The following is a 15693-nucleotide window of genomic DNA, read 5'->3' on the forward strand; positions in this document are numbered from 1 at the left end:
ACGTGTTCCCGGACTGCCGCCCCACACTCTGGCTAATAAAGGGAAAAGTTGGCCAGAGGTCAATGGTTTGGGCGAAGATACTGTCGTGGCTTGGCTTCCAGAATGGAAACCGGTAGAGCAGCGGAGAGAAGCGGCCCCAGGGCCAGCGGGCTGCGGGAAGGGGGGCCGCTCCCCGGGAATGAGGCGGCCCAGCACCCTTCCTTCCCCACGGGGGAGGCAGCCTCCCTCCCGGACCTCGTCGGAGGTGGAGGCGGCGCCCGGTGAGAGGCTCGGCTGGGACACCCGGGGCCGGCGACAGGCAAGTTCTGGAGGGAAGTTGGCAGGCGCCGCTCCTCCCCTGCTCGCCCCCTCCACTCTCCACCCTCCCCGGGCGATAGGGCGGCGGGGGGATGGGGAGACTGGCCTCGTGTTTTGGAACAGCTGCAGCCGGCGCAGGGCCCGCCTGGAATGCGGGGACAGGCTGCGCACCAGGACTTTTATGGAAACTCGCAGCCGGGGACGGCGGCGGCGGCGGCCAGAGGGCTCTGGGCGGCTGGGGCGGAGGTGGCAGCGGCCAGAGCGCCGGACCCCGACCCACACCCAGGTGCGGGACGCGCCCAGTCTCTCCGTCGCTTGCCGCCGGCTCCTGGCAGGTAAGAAGAGTTCAGGGAACGTGGGATCGCGCCCTGCAGATCGGCCCCCCGCGCTGGGGCCCCGGCCTGAGCCGCTCGGGGGCGCCGGGTGCCGGCCGGGGTGCCCTCGCTGTCGCTGCGTTCACTGGCCCTCAGCTCCCCGGCGCCCTGGAGGCTGAGTTTCTCTGCTGGCGGGAGACCCTGTGTGCGACGGGTGGGTGTCAGTTCCCTTGCCTAGTCCTTCGGGTCCCAGCGGGGAAGTTCGGCGTCGCGCTCGCTGTCTGCGTCTCCGCCAGCGGCGCCTGTTATTTGTAAGGCACGGTCCCTGCTGGGCCCCTCTGCAGGACGCGAGCGGCGCGACTTCCAGCCCGCACCTTCCCCCACCCGGTCTGCGGACCGGCCCTGCCGCGACTCCGCGGGCGCGGGGCGCTGGCGGCTGGAAGTCGCGGGGCCGCCCGAGCTGGGGGGAGGGACAATGTGAGCACCTCGGAGAACTCCCAGTCCAGGTGCTGTGTGAAAACGCCAGGCCATTGCAGCGGTTTCTGACTGTGACACGCTCCACGAATGCTGAAAATGTACTGTTACGGGCATTTGTGCAGAGAATAACCAAGTGGAGCGTTGGTTACCGCAATGACTTGGAGACACTCAGTTTACATTTACTAAAGGCCATAACATGAACTAAGAGTAGGGAGGGAAATAGATAACAAGGTAAAAATAGCACGAAGATATGTCCTAACAAAATGTCCGTCCTTGAGAAAGAAGCGGAGAAAATAAGCAAGCCGTCATGAGAAAGAAATTAGTTCTCTGACCAAAGCAATGGGAGCGTCGTCCATCGGCTAAATTTTGTTAATGAATTCATGTAATAGGAGCGCATTGACCTGCGAGTCACCACGTAACTATGTGTTGGGGAGCGTGACTTAAAACTGAAGTATTTCTACCATGTTAGTCACACGCTACTGAGCGGACTCCTCCATGTCCCCCTCTGATATTTTTCCTTTACAGGTTAAACTGCTGGGTAAGAAAACTCAAAATACACGGCTCTGGAAATCTTCTGAGTTTTAGGGTGTTGGTAAGGGATAAATAAGTAATTAATTAAATGAAAGAAAGGTTTATTGGGAAAGGTATATTTGGTATAAGTGAACTTTGATTATCCAATGTAGCTAGTAAGGATTTTTCTTCCATGTAGCTATGAACATCCTATTTTTGAAGGTATTTTACCTTTTCACTGATGCTCCTGAGGAATAATTTAACGTGTGCAAGTCTGTATTTTATCGCCCTTCAAGATCCCTAGGCAAAAACCACAACTAAATTCTTTTAAATTCAGTTTTCCTCATTTTAGCTATTGCACTTTTAAATCCACTTTAAATGCAAAGGTAGTGAATAGCAGTTTTTCCTGCTCACCTTAAAATGGAATCTGTGCTATTTTTGAAAATTTGACATGTAAGGCTGATCATTGTCAAAATGTATGTCATCTTGAGATGACTATATTTAGCACCATCTAAGGAATGCATTATCTAGGTTTTTGAACAGTATTTTTCCCCTGAAATTTCACTTGAAGTATTTAGGTTAGGGTTTCATTTGTGAACAGAATTAAAACTATATATGTATGGGGGCGGCGCCTGTGGCTCAGTGAGTAAGGCGCCGGCCCCATATACCGAGGGTGGCGGGTTCAAACCCAGCCCCGGCCAAACTGCAACAAAAAAATAGCCGGGCGTTGTGGCGGGCGCCTGTAGTCCCAGCTGCTTGGGAGGCTGAGGCAAGAGAATCGCGTAAGCCCAAGAGTTGGAGGTTGCTGTGAGCTGTGTGACGCCACCGCACTCTACCCGAGGGCGGTACAGTGAGACTCTGTCTCTACAAAAAAAAAAAAAAAACTATATATGTATGTTTGGAAGAGAATAATTGGGGATTTCAATTCTTTAGAACTCAAGTGGCCTACACTAACATACTTCATTTATGAAAAGAACAAAATAATCTACCCTACCTTTTTTATTTGTTTTGAGACGAGTCAATCTGTTGCTGGGGTAGAGTGCAATGGCATCATTGTAACTCACAGCAACGTCAGACTCCTAGGCTCAAGTGGTCCTTTTGGCCTCAGCCTCACAAGTAGTTGGGAGTATAGGCCCAGGCCACCACACCCTGCTAAATTTTCTATTTTTAGTAGAGGCTGGGTCTCCCTTTAGCTCAGCCTGGTTTTGAACTCTTGAACTCAAGAGACCTTCCCGCCTTGGCTTCCCAGAGCACTAAGGTTATAGGCATTAGTCACTGTGCCCTGCCATCCTTGTTATCTTTTAAATGTCCTAACTGCAAAAAATGGAGTACTATTTAAGTAAAAATATGAGATTTTTATATGTCTAAAAGAAAACAATGCAAGAAATGTGGAAAAGTATGTAACAGGGGCAAATACCTAAAGTTTAGTTTTTACAGAACAGTGGGCTTTCATTGTATTTTATAACTGTGGGGACCACGCACACAAAATCTTGGTAGTTTCGTAATTGAGAGAAAATGACTTACAACATTCTTAACAATTTCACGTTTCTGTTCTTATTTAATCAATCTGCAGTCTACATCACCGGTGTCATTTCTGCCATGTTCTGTTTCTTCTGATTTTATAATGGCATAGTATATTCCATACAATTGGAATTGTGACATTTGCTTTTTCTGTTTTAATACTGAATATAGGCTCAGTGCCTGTAGCACTGTGGTTACAGTACCAGCCACATACACTGAGGGTTGTGGGTTCCAACCTGGCCCCGGGCCAGCTAAACAACAACATCTGCAACAAAAAAATGGCTGGGCATTGTGGTGAGCACCTGTAGTCTTAAAAAGCTGAGGCAAGAGAATTGTTTAAACCCAGGAGTTTGAGGTTGCTGTGAGCTGTGACACCACAGCACTCTACTGAGGGAGACATGGTGAGACTCTGTCTCAAAAAAAATTAAAAAAATAAATACTGAACATATAGGGGCCGGGCACGGTGGCTCACACCTGTAATCCAGCACTCTGGGAGGCCCAGGTGGGCAAATTGCTTGAGCTCACGAGTTTGAGACCAGCCTGAACCAGAGCAAGACTCCGTCTCTAAAAAATAGCCAGGCATTTGTGGCAGGGGTCTGTAGTCCCAGCTACTCAGGAGGATCACTTGAGCCCAAGAGTTTGAGGTTGCTGTGAGCTATGAGCCATGGCACTCTACCAAGGGGCAACAAAAGTGAGACTCTGTCTCCAAAAAACATAAATAAATAAATATTGAATATGTAATTTGGCTTAACTTACAGTAGTGTACTTTATACACTTAAGGATGGGTAGATTTGTACTTAGAAATCCACCTTAACCTTTAGTTGTAATATGTATAATAAACTTAATACAAAAAAACCCCTTAATACATCAGATTATATCCATGGTTAAAAATTATGGAGAATAGCAAAAGTGGTTTTCATAACCGAACACACCTACTGTTAGTATTTTGATACAGTCTTGCTAGTCTTTTTCCCAGGCATAGATAATTTTTCTTGCACTGTCATAGCTCAGTGAAACAACATATGTGAAAGCATCTGATGCAGTGTCTCCCATCTAGTAAGTGATTTTTTTTTCCTTCCCCCTTTTTTCCTTCTTGATCTCTCTTCCTTTTTGCTCAGATTAGAAGACAAGCGGACTGGGGCCCCTTAGGCCGGGTTTGGAGGTGGATGACTCAGCCTCCCCTTTACTCCTTCCAGTTTTCTCAGTGCTGTCTAGTCATTTAGATCAGGGCCACAGACTGATAATCAAAACGACACTTCAGCCACCGACATGTTTGAAAATTGACACATTTGCGGGCGGCGCCTGTGGCTCAGTCGGTAAGGCGCCAGCCCCATATACTGAGGGTGGCGGGTTCAAACCCAGCCCTGGCTGAACTGCAACAAAAAAATAGCCGGGCGTTGTGGTGGGTGCCTGTAGTCCCAGCTACTCGGGAGGCTGAGCCAAGAGAATCGCTTAAGCCCAGGAGTTGGAGGTTGCTATGAGCTGTGTGATGCCACGGCACTCTACCCAGGGCCATAAAGAGAGACTCTGTCTCTACAAAAAAAAAAAAAAAAAAAAAATTGATACATTTGCATTAAAATATGGATTTACATCCTCTCTTGAAAAATGGGAAAGTCTGAGCAAATTGGCTCCACAGTTTGCCCAGCAACAACGCACTATAACTAAGTACGGCTGCGCCCCCCCACACGCCACCCACTCCATTTGAAATAGTCTCCAAGATTCTCTATTGTTTTACAACTAGTCACCTCACTGACATTCCATGTCAATGACATGACATACTACTACCTTACATTACATTTACATTACCTGATCCTAGACAAGTGAGTATTCAGTGCCCTGATCTACGTATTAGGGCAAGTTCACATGATGTATGATGTGAAGGAAAGTCTGTTGGACTTAGTGCTGCAACGTCTGGCTAATTTTTCTATTTTTAGTAGAGACAGGGTCTCTTTCTTGCTCAGGATGGTCTTAAACTCCTGAGCTCAAGGAATCCTCCAGAGTTGGGCTTCCATGGTACTAGAAGCCACCTCCTACCTCCAATCTTTTTTTTTTGTAGAGACAGAGTCTCACTTTATGGCCCTCGGTAGAGTGCCATGGCCTCACACAGCTCAAAGCAACCTCCAACTCCTGGGCTTAAGCGATTCTCTTGCCTCAGCCTCCCGAGTAGCTAGGACTACAGGCGCCTTCCACAACGCCCAGCTATTTTTTGGTTGCAGTTTGGCCGGGGCGGGGCTTGAACCTGCCACCCTTGGTATATGGGGCTGGGCTTCAACCCACCACCCTCGGTATATGGGGCTGGCGCCCTACTGACTGAGCCACAGGCGCTGCCCCCTCCAATCTTATTCTTTTTTTTTTTTTTTTGAGACAGAGTCTTACTATGTTGCCCTCAGTAGAGTGCCGTGGCGTCACAGGTCACAGCAACCTCAAACTCTTGGGTTTAAGCAATTCTCTTGCCTCGCCTCAGTCTCCCAAGAAGCTGGGACTACAAGCATCTGCCACAATGCCAGGCTATTTTTTGTTGCAGTTGTCATTGTTGTTTAGCTGGCCAGGGCCGGTTTTGACCTGCCAGCCTCAGTGTATGTGGCTGGCACTGTAACCACTGTGCTACAGGGGCCGAGACATTTCCTGAAGGTTTTTGAGGTTTGTGTTAAATTATAAGTTAGTTGAGTGAGGAACTAAATCACTGGGAAGCAACTGATCCCCTAGGCTCGAGGAAGGCACCAGAGAGTCTACAGGTGTACAGATGAGTATCAGAGAGTAAGGAAGTACAAAATGTGAACTAGAGAACAGAAGTCTTGGATCTTAGGTGTCTAGTGGAAAGTTAGGGTATGGCACATACCACTTTTCAATTCTCTATCAGGTATGATTGATGTTAGAGCCTTACGTGTTTCCAGATAGCAAATCAAACTACACTACTTCCAAGGCTTTTGCTGAGAGTTTTTGCCAAGAGACTGTTAACAACTTGAGAATAGAGATAGTGTCTATCTATACTCAGCAATGTATTTCTCAGTTCTCAGCAGAGTGCCTGGCACATAGTAGAATAAATACTTAATAAATACTTACTAATAAATATTTATTAATAAAGCTTAATAAATAAGCTTAATAAATACTAGTGTGATAAACAGTATGGTCTGTGTGTGTCATATCCTGCATAATGGTAATCATAACAATAGTCCTGCATTATATCCAGACAATCTTTAACTATGTATCAGGTGCTTCATCTTGAAGAAGGAAAGACTTATTTATTCAGCGGTTATTATATATGTCTTCCACGTGCCGGGTGTGTGCTAGCTGCTGTGGACACAATGGCACACACTTGGTGGGGGCTCAGGCCTGTAATCCCAGCACTTACAGATTGAAGCAGGATAATTGCTTGAAAAATTAGCTGGGCGTGGTGGTGTGCCCCTGTAGTTTCAGCTGTTTGGGAGACTAGGGCAGGAGGATTGCTTGAACCCAGGAGTTTGAGGTTGCAGTGAACTATGACGATGTCACTCTGCTCTAGCTTGGGTGACAGAATGACGCCTTGCCTCAAAATAAACAAATAAACAAATGAATGAATGAATAAATAAATAAAAATAAAATAAAAGGGAAATAAGCTTGGCTAAATACAACTCCTGTTCACATGTCACACAAGGTAAAATAACTGTTTCTCACTTACCCAATACCATTTTTTTTTTCTTTTTTGCAGTTTTTGGCCGGGGCTGGGTTTGAACCTGCCACCTCCAGCATATGGGGCTGCCCCCCCTACTCCTTTGAGCTACAGGCACCTCCCCTCAATACCATTTTTTTGGTTTTTTTTTTTTTTTTTTTTGAGACAGAGTCTCACTATGTTGCCCTTCATAGAGAGCCATGGTGTCACAACTCACAGCAACCTCAAACTCTTGGGCTTAAGTGATTCTCTTGCCTCAGTCTCCCCAAGTAGCTGGGACTACAAGGCACCCGCCACAATGCCTGGCTACTTTTTTTGTTGCAGTTGTCATTGTTGTTTAGTTGGTGGGTTCGAACCCACCAACTTGGGTGTATGTGACTGGTGCCATAACCACTGTGCTATGGGTGCCGATCCCCCAATACCATTTTCTATTGCAAACTGCTGAGTAAAATCACTTAATATAGAGAATACTGTCGATCATGGTTTTTTAGCTTCCGACATATGTCTACCGTGCAGGATTGTCATTCTCAAATAACTGGATTAAAGGTTCTATTGACTATACCTATGAACTGACAAGTCCTTCCCCTCCTAGTTGTGCTCCTTTCTCTCATCAGCACCGGGTGATAGATAAGAATGTAGACTCTGGGGCGGCGCCTGTGGCTCAGTCGGGAGGGCACCGGCCCCATATACCGAGGGTGATGGGTTCAAACCCGGCCCCGGCCGAACTGCAACCAAGAAGTAGCTGGGCGTTGTGGCGGGTGCCTGTAGTCCCAGCTACTCGGGAGGCTGAGGCAAGAGAATCGCTTAAGCCCAGGAGTTGGAGGTTGCTGTGAGCTGTGTGAGGCCATGGCACTCTACCGAGGGCCATAAAGTGAGACTCTGTCTCTACAAAAAAAAAAAAAAAAAAAAGAATGTAGACTCCGTAGCTGGACCGCCTGCTTCCGCCCTGAGTCCACTGCTCCCTAGCTGTGTACTCTTGGGCAAAATATTTGATGTTACTAACTCTCATTTTCCCCATCTTTTACAATTTACATAAAACGTCAAATCCTATTAGGTAAACACTAAGATACTATTCTTATATTTATAGTTTATAAATTTTCATATACTGGGCTTGGAAATGTTTTCGAGAAAAGGTTTGATAATATTTACCTTAAACGTATTCGTGATCTATGTGTATATGACTTAATAAAAGGAAACCAAACAAAACAAAAATAAAAAATAAAAAAAGAGGTTTAGCTTTATTCTGCATTATCTACAAAGTCGAGGCAAGATAATTAAAAGAGGGATGAACTTGGGACGTGCATTTAATATCCCTAGCACAAGTGTGAAGGGCTGAATGGATAGAGTCTAGAAGATTATCTGTGAACCATTTGTGAATATCCAGAGAATAAAAGATGAAGACCTGAATCAAGCCCAATATAGTGAAAAACAAGGCAAATATAAAATCTACAGACATCAGTGATTATTGAAGTGACTGAGGAAAGAAATACACGCTGTTTGAAATTTTGCATACATGCACAAAACAGATGGCACTACTATTTACACAACCCAGAAAAATAAGAAGTAAGATGTGGGTTCTTTGATAATGTGCATACGTTTAGGTTTGTTAATTATTGTGACAGATGCCAGCAAATGAACATTTGTATACTTTGGATTCATTTCTTTTTCATATAATTCTTTTTCTGTATTTTTCTGAGAATGTCTAAACATGGGTAAATCATGTGTTTACTCTGTACTTGATCTTACTAATCTGTAAAATGATCTAAAAATAAAATTGGAAATATAAAAAAAAAATTTTATCTTGAGAGTGGGGGGGCTTTTGCCTGTAGTCCCAGCTACTCAGCAGGGGGAAGCAGGAGAATCACTTGAGCCCAGGAGTTTGAAACTGCGGTGGCTATGATTTTGCTACTGCACTTCAGCCTCGGTGATGGAGGGAGACCTGGTCTCTTACAAAAATAAAGGTATTTACTCTGAAGGGTTGTTGTGGAGAAGCAATGACATAATACTTGTTAACTACCTGGCACACAGCGAAGGCTCAATAAATGTTAGCTTGGATTATCATCATCATTAACTTCTTTCATACTGTGACCAAAGGATGTAATAGTGAGACAGTGGGTTTAGACAGGACAATACAACCAGTGACTATGCAATGGAGTTTTCCTGTGAAGTCAATAGGCCAAGTTCATACCTTTATGCTTGGGTTAGCTCAGATGGACAACTGAGTTAGCAAGAGAAATGCACTTGTTTCTACTAAGGCAGCGTCACACTTCTTTTTAACTATAAAGGAATATTTAAAGTTTTCCCCTCCAACATAAAAATATTGAAGAAATGGCAGTTCTGGGCCAGGTGTGGTGGCTCATGCCTATAATTATAGCACCGCAGGAGGCTAAGTGGGTGCCTTGAGCTCAGGAGTTCAAAATCAGCCTAAGCAAGAACAAGACCCTGTCTCTACTAAAAATAGAAAAGTTAGCCAGGCATTGTGGTGGACACCTGTTGTCCCACCTGTTTGGGTGGCTGAGATGGAAGGATAGCTTGTAATCCCAGCACTTTGGGAGGCTGAGGCAGGTAGATCGTCTGAGCTCATGAGTTTGAGACCAGCCTGAGCCAGAGCAAGAGCCGGTCTCTAAAAATAGCCGGGTGTTATGGTGGGTGCCTATAGTCCCAGCTATGGGGGGGCTGAGGCAAGAGATTCTTGAGCCCAAGAGTCTGAGATTCTGGTTAGGTGTGACACCAAGGCGCTCTACTAGGGGTGACAAAGTGAGACTCTGTCTCAAAAAATAAATAAAATTAAATAAAAATTAGGCATGGTGGTGTGCACCTTTAGTCCAGCAACCGGGGATACTGAGGCAGGAGGACTGCTTGAGTACAGCAATTTAAGGTTATGGTGAGCTATGTTATTATCACTGCACTCCAGGCTGGACAACAGAGTGAGACTTTGCCTCTCAAAGAAACAAATTGCTGGGCATGGTGGCTCATGCCTATAATCCTAGCACTCCAAAAAAAAAAGAAACAAATCATTTATAATTCAAAGCTTAGAAGCAACTGATATGTCAATGGGTAGGTGGATAGATAAAGTTTGATATTTAGGATATTAAGTATGAAATATCTAATTTCCTTAAGTACTAAGTTTGACACTTGATATATATATATATTTTTTTTTTTTTTTTTTTTTGAGACAGTGTCTCACTTTGTCTTCTGAGTAGAGTACTCTGGCATCACAGCTCACAGCAACCTCAGACTCTTGGGCCCAAGCGATTTTCTTGTCTCAGCCTCCCAAGTAGCTGAGACTACAGCACCTGCCGCAACGCCCGGTTATTTTTTGGTTGCAGCTGGCATTGTTGTTTGGCGGGCCCGGGCTGGATTTGAACCCACCAGCTCAGGTGTATGTGACTGGCGCCTTAGCTGCTTGAGCCACAGGCGCCGAGCCACACCTTCCTATTTTTAGAGACAGGAATCTCGCTCTAGTCTCGAACCTGTGAGCTCAGGCAATCCACCCACTTTGGCCTTCCACAGTGCTGGGATTATAGGCCTGAGCCACCTTGCCCTGCGAAAGTTGATATTTTTGATATATTGCTTGACACTTCTTGTTTTATTTTTATTGTGAAAGGACATCATCATTCTTTCACATGCACATTTTGGCTTATGTTTATCTTTCAAATTGTTTTTTAGAGCAATTTTTGTGAAACCATGGAAAAGTCGAAATTTTGTATTCTTTTTTCTTTCTTTTTTTTTTTTTTTTGAGACAGAGTCTCACTTTGTTACCTGGGTAGAGGGTGTCATAGCTCACAGCAATCTCAAACTCTTGTGCTCAAATGATTCCTTTGCCTCAGGCTCCTGAGTAGCTGGACTACAGGTGCCCGACACACCTGGCTGTTTTTAGAGACTGGTCTTGCTCTAGCTCAGGCTGGTCTCAAACTCTTGAACTCAAGCAATCCACCCACCTCAGCCTCCCAGAGTGCTAGTATTATGGGCATGAACCACACGCCCGGCCTTTTATTTTCAAATATGAGTTCCGTTGTGGAACCAATGCAGCTCAGACAGCTCAAAATATCAATGAAGTGTTTGGAAAGGATGTGGCCAAGGAATGCACAGTACATCAGTGGTTGGAGAATTTCCATTCAGGCGAGTTTAATCTTAAAAATGAGCCAGTTGAGTGGCCTAAGACCAAGGAGGATTATGCTAAGCTGAAAGCTGAGGTGAAAATGAATCAGTCTTTGGGTGGCGCCTGTGGCTCAGTGAGCAGGGTACCGGCCCCACATATGAAGGGTGGCGGGTTTGAACCCAGCCCCGGCCAAACTGTAACAAAAAATAGTCAGGCATTGTGGCAGGTGCCTATAGTCCCAGCTACTCGGGAGGCTGAGGCAAGAGAATTGCCTAAGCCCAAGAGCTGGAGGTTGCTGTGAGCTGTGACACAACGGCACTCTAGCAAGGCTGACAAAGTGAGACTCTGTCTCAAAAAGAAAACGAATCAGTCTCAGTCTACACCTGCATTAGCAGCAAGGTTTAATGTTACTCTTCCAACAATTCTGGGCCATTTTAAACAAACTGGCAAGTAAAGAAGCTAGATAGATGGGTCTCTGTGAATTAAATGAGCATCAAAAGAGAAATCGTCTTGAAGCTTGCCTTTCTTTGCTATCACAACATAAAAATGAACTATTTCTATATCGTTTTGTTATGAAAAATGGATTCCTTTTGACAATTGCAAGCATCTGGCACCATGGTTGGATAAGGATCAAGTGCTGAGGGTGGCGCCTGTGGCTCAAAGGAGTAGGGCACAGGCCCCATATACCGGAGGTGGTGGGTTCAAATCTGGCCCCGGCCAAAAACTGCAAAAGAAACTCCTGAACTGGCATAAAGTTGAGTTAATTAATAAATATTAAAAAAAAAAGAAGAAGAAAAAGGATTAAGTGCTGAGACACAGTCCAAAACTGAATATTCATCAAAAAGGCTAACGCTGTCTGTCTGGTGGTCCGGAGCTGGTGTTATCCCCTATAGTTTCATGCAACCTGGTCAATTACAGCAGATGTCTAGTGCAACCAATGGAACAAAATGATGAGGATGCTTATGATTAAGCAGTGGAGATTGGTCAGTAGAGACAGGAGGCCAATCCTCTTGCAAGACAAAACCACATGTCATACAAACAGCCGTGCTCAAACCAGAGGCTGGACTAGGAAACTTTCTGTCGTCCACTGTATTCACCAGACCTTGCACCAATTGAAAACCACTTCTTCCAGCCTTTGGACCACTTCTTGCAAGGAAAAATAGTCAATTTCAACAAGCTGTGGACATACCTTTTGTGATTTCGTCACTACTCATTCTCCAGACTTCTCTGCTGACATACGAGTAAACAAGCTACTGTTAAGATGGCAAAACTGTGTCAATAGTTTAGGCACAAGCCTTTTTTTTTTTTTTTTTGAGGCAGAGTCTCACCTTGTCACCCTGGGTAGAGTGCTGTGGCATCACAGCTCACAGCAACTCAAACTCCTGGGCCCAAGCGAGCCTCCTGCTTCACCCTCCCAAGTAGCTGGGACTACAGGATCCCGCCACAAAAACCCAGCCATTTTTTGGTTGCAGTTGTCATTGTTGTTTGGCAAGCCCAGGCTGGGTTCTAACCAGCCGTTGAGCTATAGGCACGGAGCCATTTAATAGGCTTTTGATTCAAAATCGAATATTTAATAACCTAATACACCCAGGCAATGAAATATTAATGCTGAAGAAAGAAATGAGCTATTATGTCATGAAAAGACACGGAGAAATCTTACATCCGTGTTACGTTAAAAAAGTCAGTATGGGGTGGCACCTGTGGCTCAAGGAGTAGGGTGCCGGCTCCATATACCAGTGGTGGTGGGTTCAAACCCAGCCCTGGCTAAAAACTGAAAAAAAAAAAAAAAAAAAACCAGTATGGGCAGTGCATGTGCCTCAAAGGAGTAGGGCGCTGGCCCCACATACCAGAGGTGGCAGGTTCAAACCCAGCCTCAGTCAAAAACTGCAAAAAAAGAAAGTCAATATGAAAAGGCTACAAACAGGTTGTGCCTGTGGCTCTGTGAGTAGGGCGCTGGCCCCATATACTGAGGGTGATGGGTTTGAACCTGGCCCTGGCCAAACTGCAACAACAAAAAAAATAGCTGGTAGGGCGGCGCCTGTGGCTCAGTGAGTAGGGCGCTGGACCCATATGCCGAGGGTGGCGGGTTCAAACCCAGCCCCAGCCAATCTGCAACAAAAAAATAGCCGAGCGTTGTGGAGGGCGCCTGTAGTCCCAGCTGCTCGGGAGGCTGAGACAAGAGAATCACTTAAGCCCAAGAGTTAGAGGTTGCTGTGAGCCGTGTGATGCCACGGCACTCTACCCGAGGGCGGTACAGTGAGACTCTGTCTCTACAAAAAAAAAAAAAAATAGCTGGGCATTGTGGCGGGCACCTGTAGTCCCAGCCACTCAGGAGGCTGAGGCAAGAGAATCGCCTAAGCTCAAGAGCTAGAGGTTGCTGTGAGCTGTGCCGCCACAGCACTCTACCGAAGGTGACAAAGTGAAGACTCTGTCTCTATAAAAACAAAAAAGAAGAAAGAAAAGGCTACAAACTATATGTTTCCAACTATCTGACATTCTGGAAAAGGCAAAAAACAATAGAAAGATCAGCGGTGCCCCAGGTTAGGGCAGAAAGGGTGAGTAGTTGGAACATGGAAGATTTTAGAGCAGCGAAACTACTCCATATGATACTATAATAGTAGATACATGTCATTATACATTTGTCCAAAACCACAGAATGTACAACACCCTGATGTAAACTATGGTTTCTGGGTAATAATGATGGATCAATAGGTTCATCAGTTATAACAAATTTATCACTCTGGCGGGGGATGTTGAGAATGGGGAGGTTATGCATTCTTGGGGGAATAGATTACAGAAAACCTTTGTACCTGTGGTGGCACCTATAGCTCAGTGGTTAGGGCACCGGCCACATGTACTGAGGCTAGCGGGTTGGAACATAGCCCGGGCCAGCTAAAACAACAATGACAACTGAAACAACAATAAAACATAGCCGGGCTGGGGCGGCGCCTGTGGCTCAGTCGGTAGGGCGCCGGCCCCATATACCGAGGGTGGCGGGTTCAAACCCGGCCCCAGCCAAACTGCAACCAAAAAATAGCCGGGCGTTGTGGCGGGCGCTTGTAGTCCCAGCTACTCGGGAGGCTGAGGCAAGAGAATCGCTTAAGCCCAGGAGTTGGAGGTTGCTGTGAGCTGTGTGAGGCCACGGCACTCTACCGAGGGCCATAAAGTGAGACTCTGTCTCTACAAAAAAAAAAAAAAAAAAAAAAAAAACATAGCCGGGCATTGTGGCAGGCACATGTAGTCCCAACTACTTAGGAGGCTGAGGCAAGAGAATGGCTTACACCCAAGAGTTTGAGGTTGCTATGAGCTGTGACATCACGGCACTCTACCTAGGACAACAGCTTGAGACTCTGTCTCAAAAAAAAAAATAGTCTATAAAATAAAAAGTTGTCTAGAAAATTCTAAAGGAAAAAATAAATGAAAGAACACAAAAAAGAAATCCAAACAGGAAAATGATAGACCTAAATCTGTTCATATCAATAATTACATTAAGTGTTAATGAACTGAATGCTGTGATTATTAATCAAAACAAATGATCAGAATTGATCCTTTTTTAAAAAGCAAGGTCCAGTTTTATGCTGTGTCTAAGAGATATACTTCACATATACAAACATAGTTAAGTTGGCAGCGCTTGTAGTCCAGTGGTTACGGTGCCAACTACATGCATGTGAACCTGGCCCCAGGCTGCTAAACGACGACAGCTACAACTAAAAAATAGCCAGGCATTGTGTTGGGTGCCTATAGTCTCAGCTACTTGGAAGGCTGAGGCAAGAGAAACGTTTAAACCCAAAGAGTCTGAGGTTGCTGTGAGCTGTGATGCCATGTAACTCTACTGAGGGCGACATAGTGAGACCTTGTCTCAAAGAAAACAAAAAAAGGTAAATTGAAGATAAATGGCTAGAAATTTAAAGCTTATGCTAACTGTAAACCTAAAAAAGTTGATGTGACTGTTTTAACATCAAGTAAGTGTAACACAATGAGGCAAGAAGAGGGAAATTTATTTTGATGAAAAGTCAACTCAAAAAGAAGATATTACAATCATGATATGTATGCACTTAAACAAACCTGAAATGTAACAAAAATGATAGAATTAAAGGGACCTTAGAAAATCCATGTAGTCGAGGCATGGTGGTTCATACCTATAATCCTAACACTTTGGGAGCACAAGGTGGGAGGATCTCTTAAGGCTAGGAGTTCAATACCAGTCTGAACAACATAGTAAGATTCTGTCTCTACAAAAAAATTATAAAAATTAGCCAGATGCAGTGAGCCCTGTAGTCCCAGCTAGTTGGGAGACTGATGCAGGGGAATCATTTGAGCCCAGGAGTTTGAGGCTGCAGTGAACTATGATGATGCCACAGTGCTCTAGTCAGGGCAACAAAGTGAGACCCTGTCTCAAAAAAACAAAACAAAACAAAACAAAAACAAAGAGAAGAGGCCAGTAGCAGTGGCTCACGCCTGTAATTCTAGCACTCTCTCTGGGAGGCTGAGGTCAGTTGGATTGCCTGAGCTCAGGAGTTCAGAGACCAGCCTGAGCAAGAGTGAGATCCCATCTCTAAAAATAGCCAGGCATTGTGGTGGGTACCTGTAGTCCCTGCTATTCAGGAGGCTGAGGCAAGAGGATTGCTTGAACCCAGGAGTTTGATGTTGCTGTGAGCTACGATGATGCCATAGCATTCTAACGAGGGTATCAGAGTAAGACTGTCTCAAAAATAAAATAAAATAAAAAAGAAAAGAGAAAACTCTACATAGATGATGATTGATAGAATTAGCCCCCAACCCCTGCTCAAATGAGTAAAGATACAAAAGATCTAAAATATGAT

The 15693-nt window shown here is 45.1% G+C and overlaps 1 protein-coding gene across 9 annotated transcripts in view; it reads left to right on the forward strand.

The window, feature by feature from the left end:
- The first annotated feature begins 483 nt into the window (after positions 1–483).
- Positions 484–15693, forward strand: part of NEXN (nexilin F-actin binding protein) — a 40153-nt gene continuing 24943 nt past the window's right edge. For 4 of the 9 annotated variants that reach the window (XM_053592371.1, XM_053592373.1, XM_053592379.1 and 1 more), the window contains exon 1: positions 486–632. The gene's annotated coding sequence lies outside the window, so the exon portion shown is untranslated. Of the gene's footprint in view, positions 633–15693 lie in introns of all 9 variants that reach the window. The other 5 variants (XM_053592375.1, XM_053592372.1, XM_053592376.1 and 2 more) reach the window with 2 other exon arrangements.

The sequence above is a fragment of the Nycticebus coucang genome, chromosome 5 (assembly GCF_027406575.1).
Source record: "Nycticebus coucang isolate mNycCou1 chromosome 5, mNycCou1.pri, whole genome shotgun sequence".
Classification (NCBI taxonomy): domain Eukaryota; kingdom Metazoa; phylum Chordata; class Mammalia; order Primates; family Lorisidae; genus Nycticebus; species Nycticebus coucang.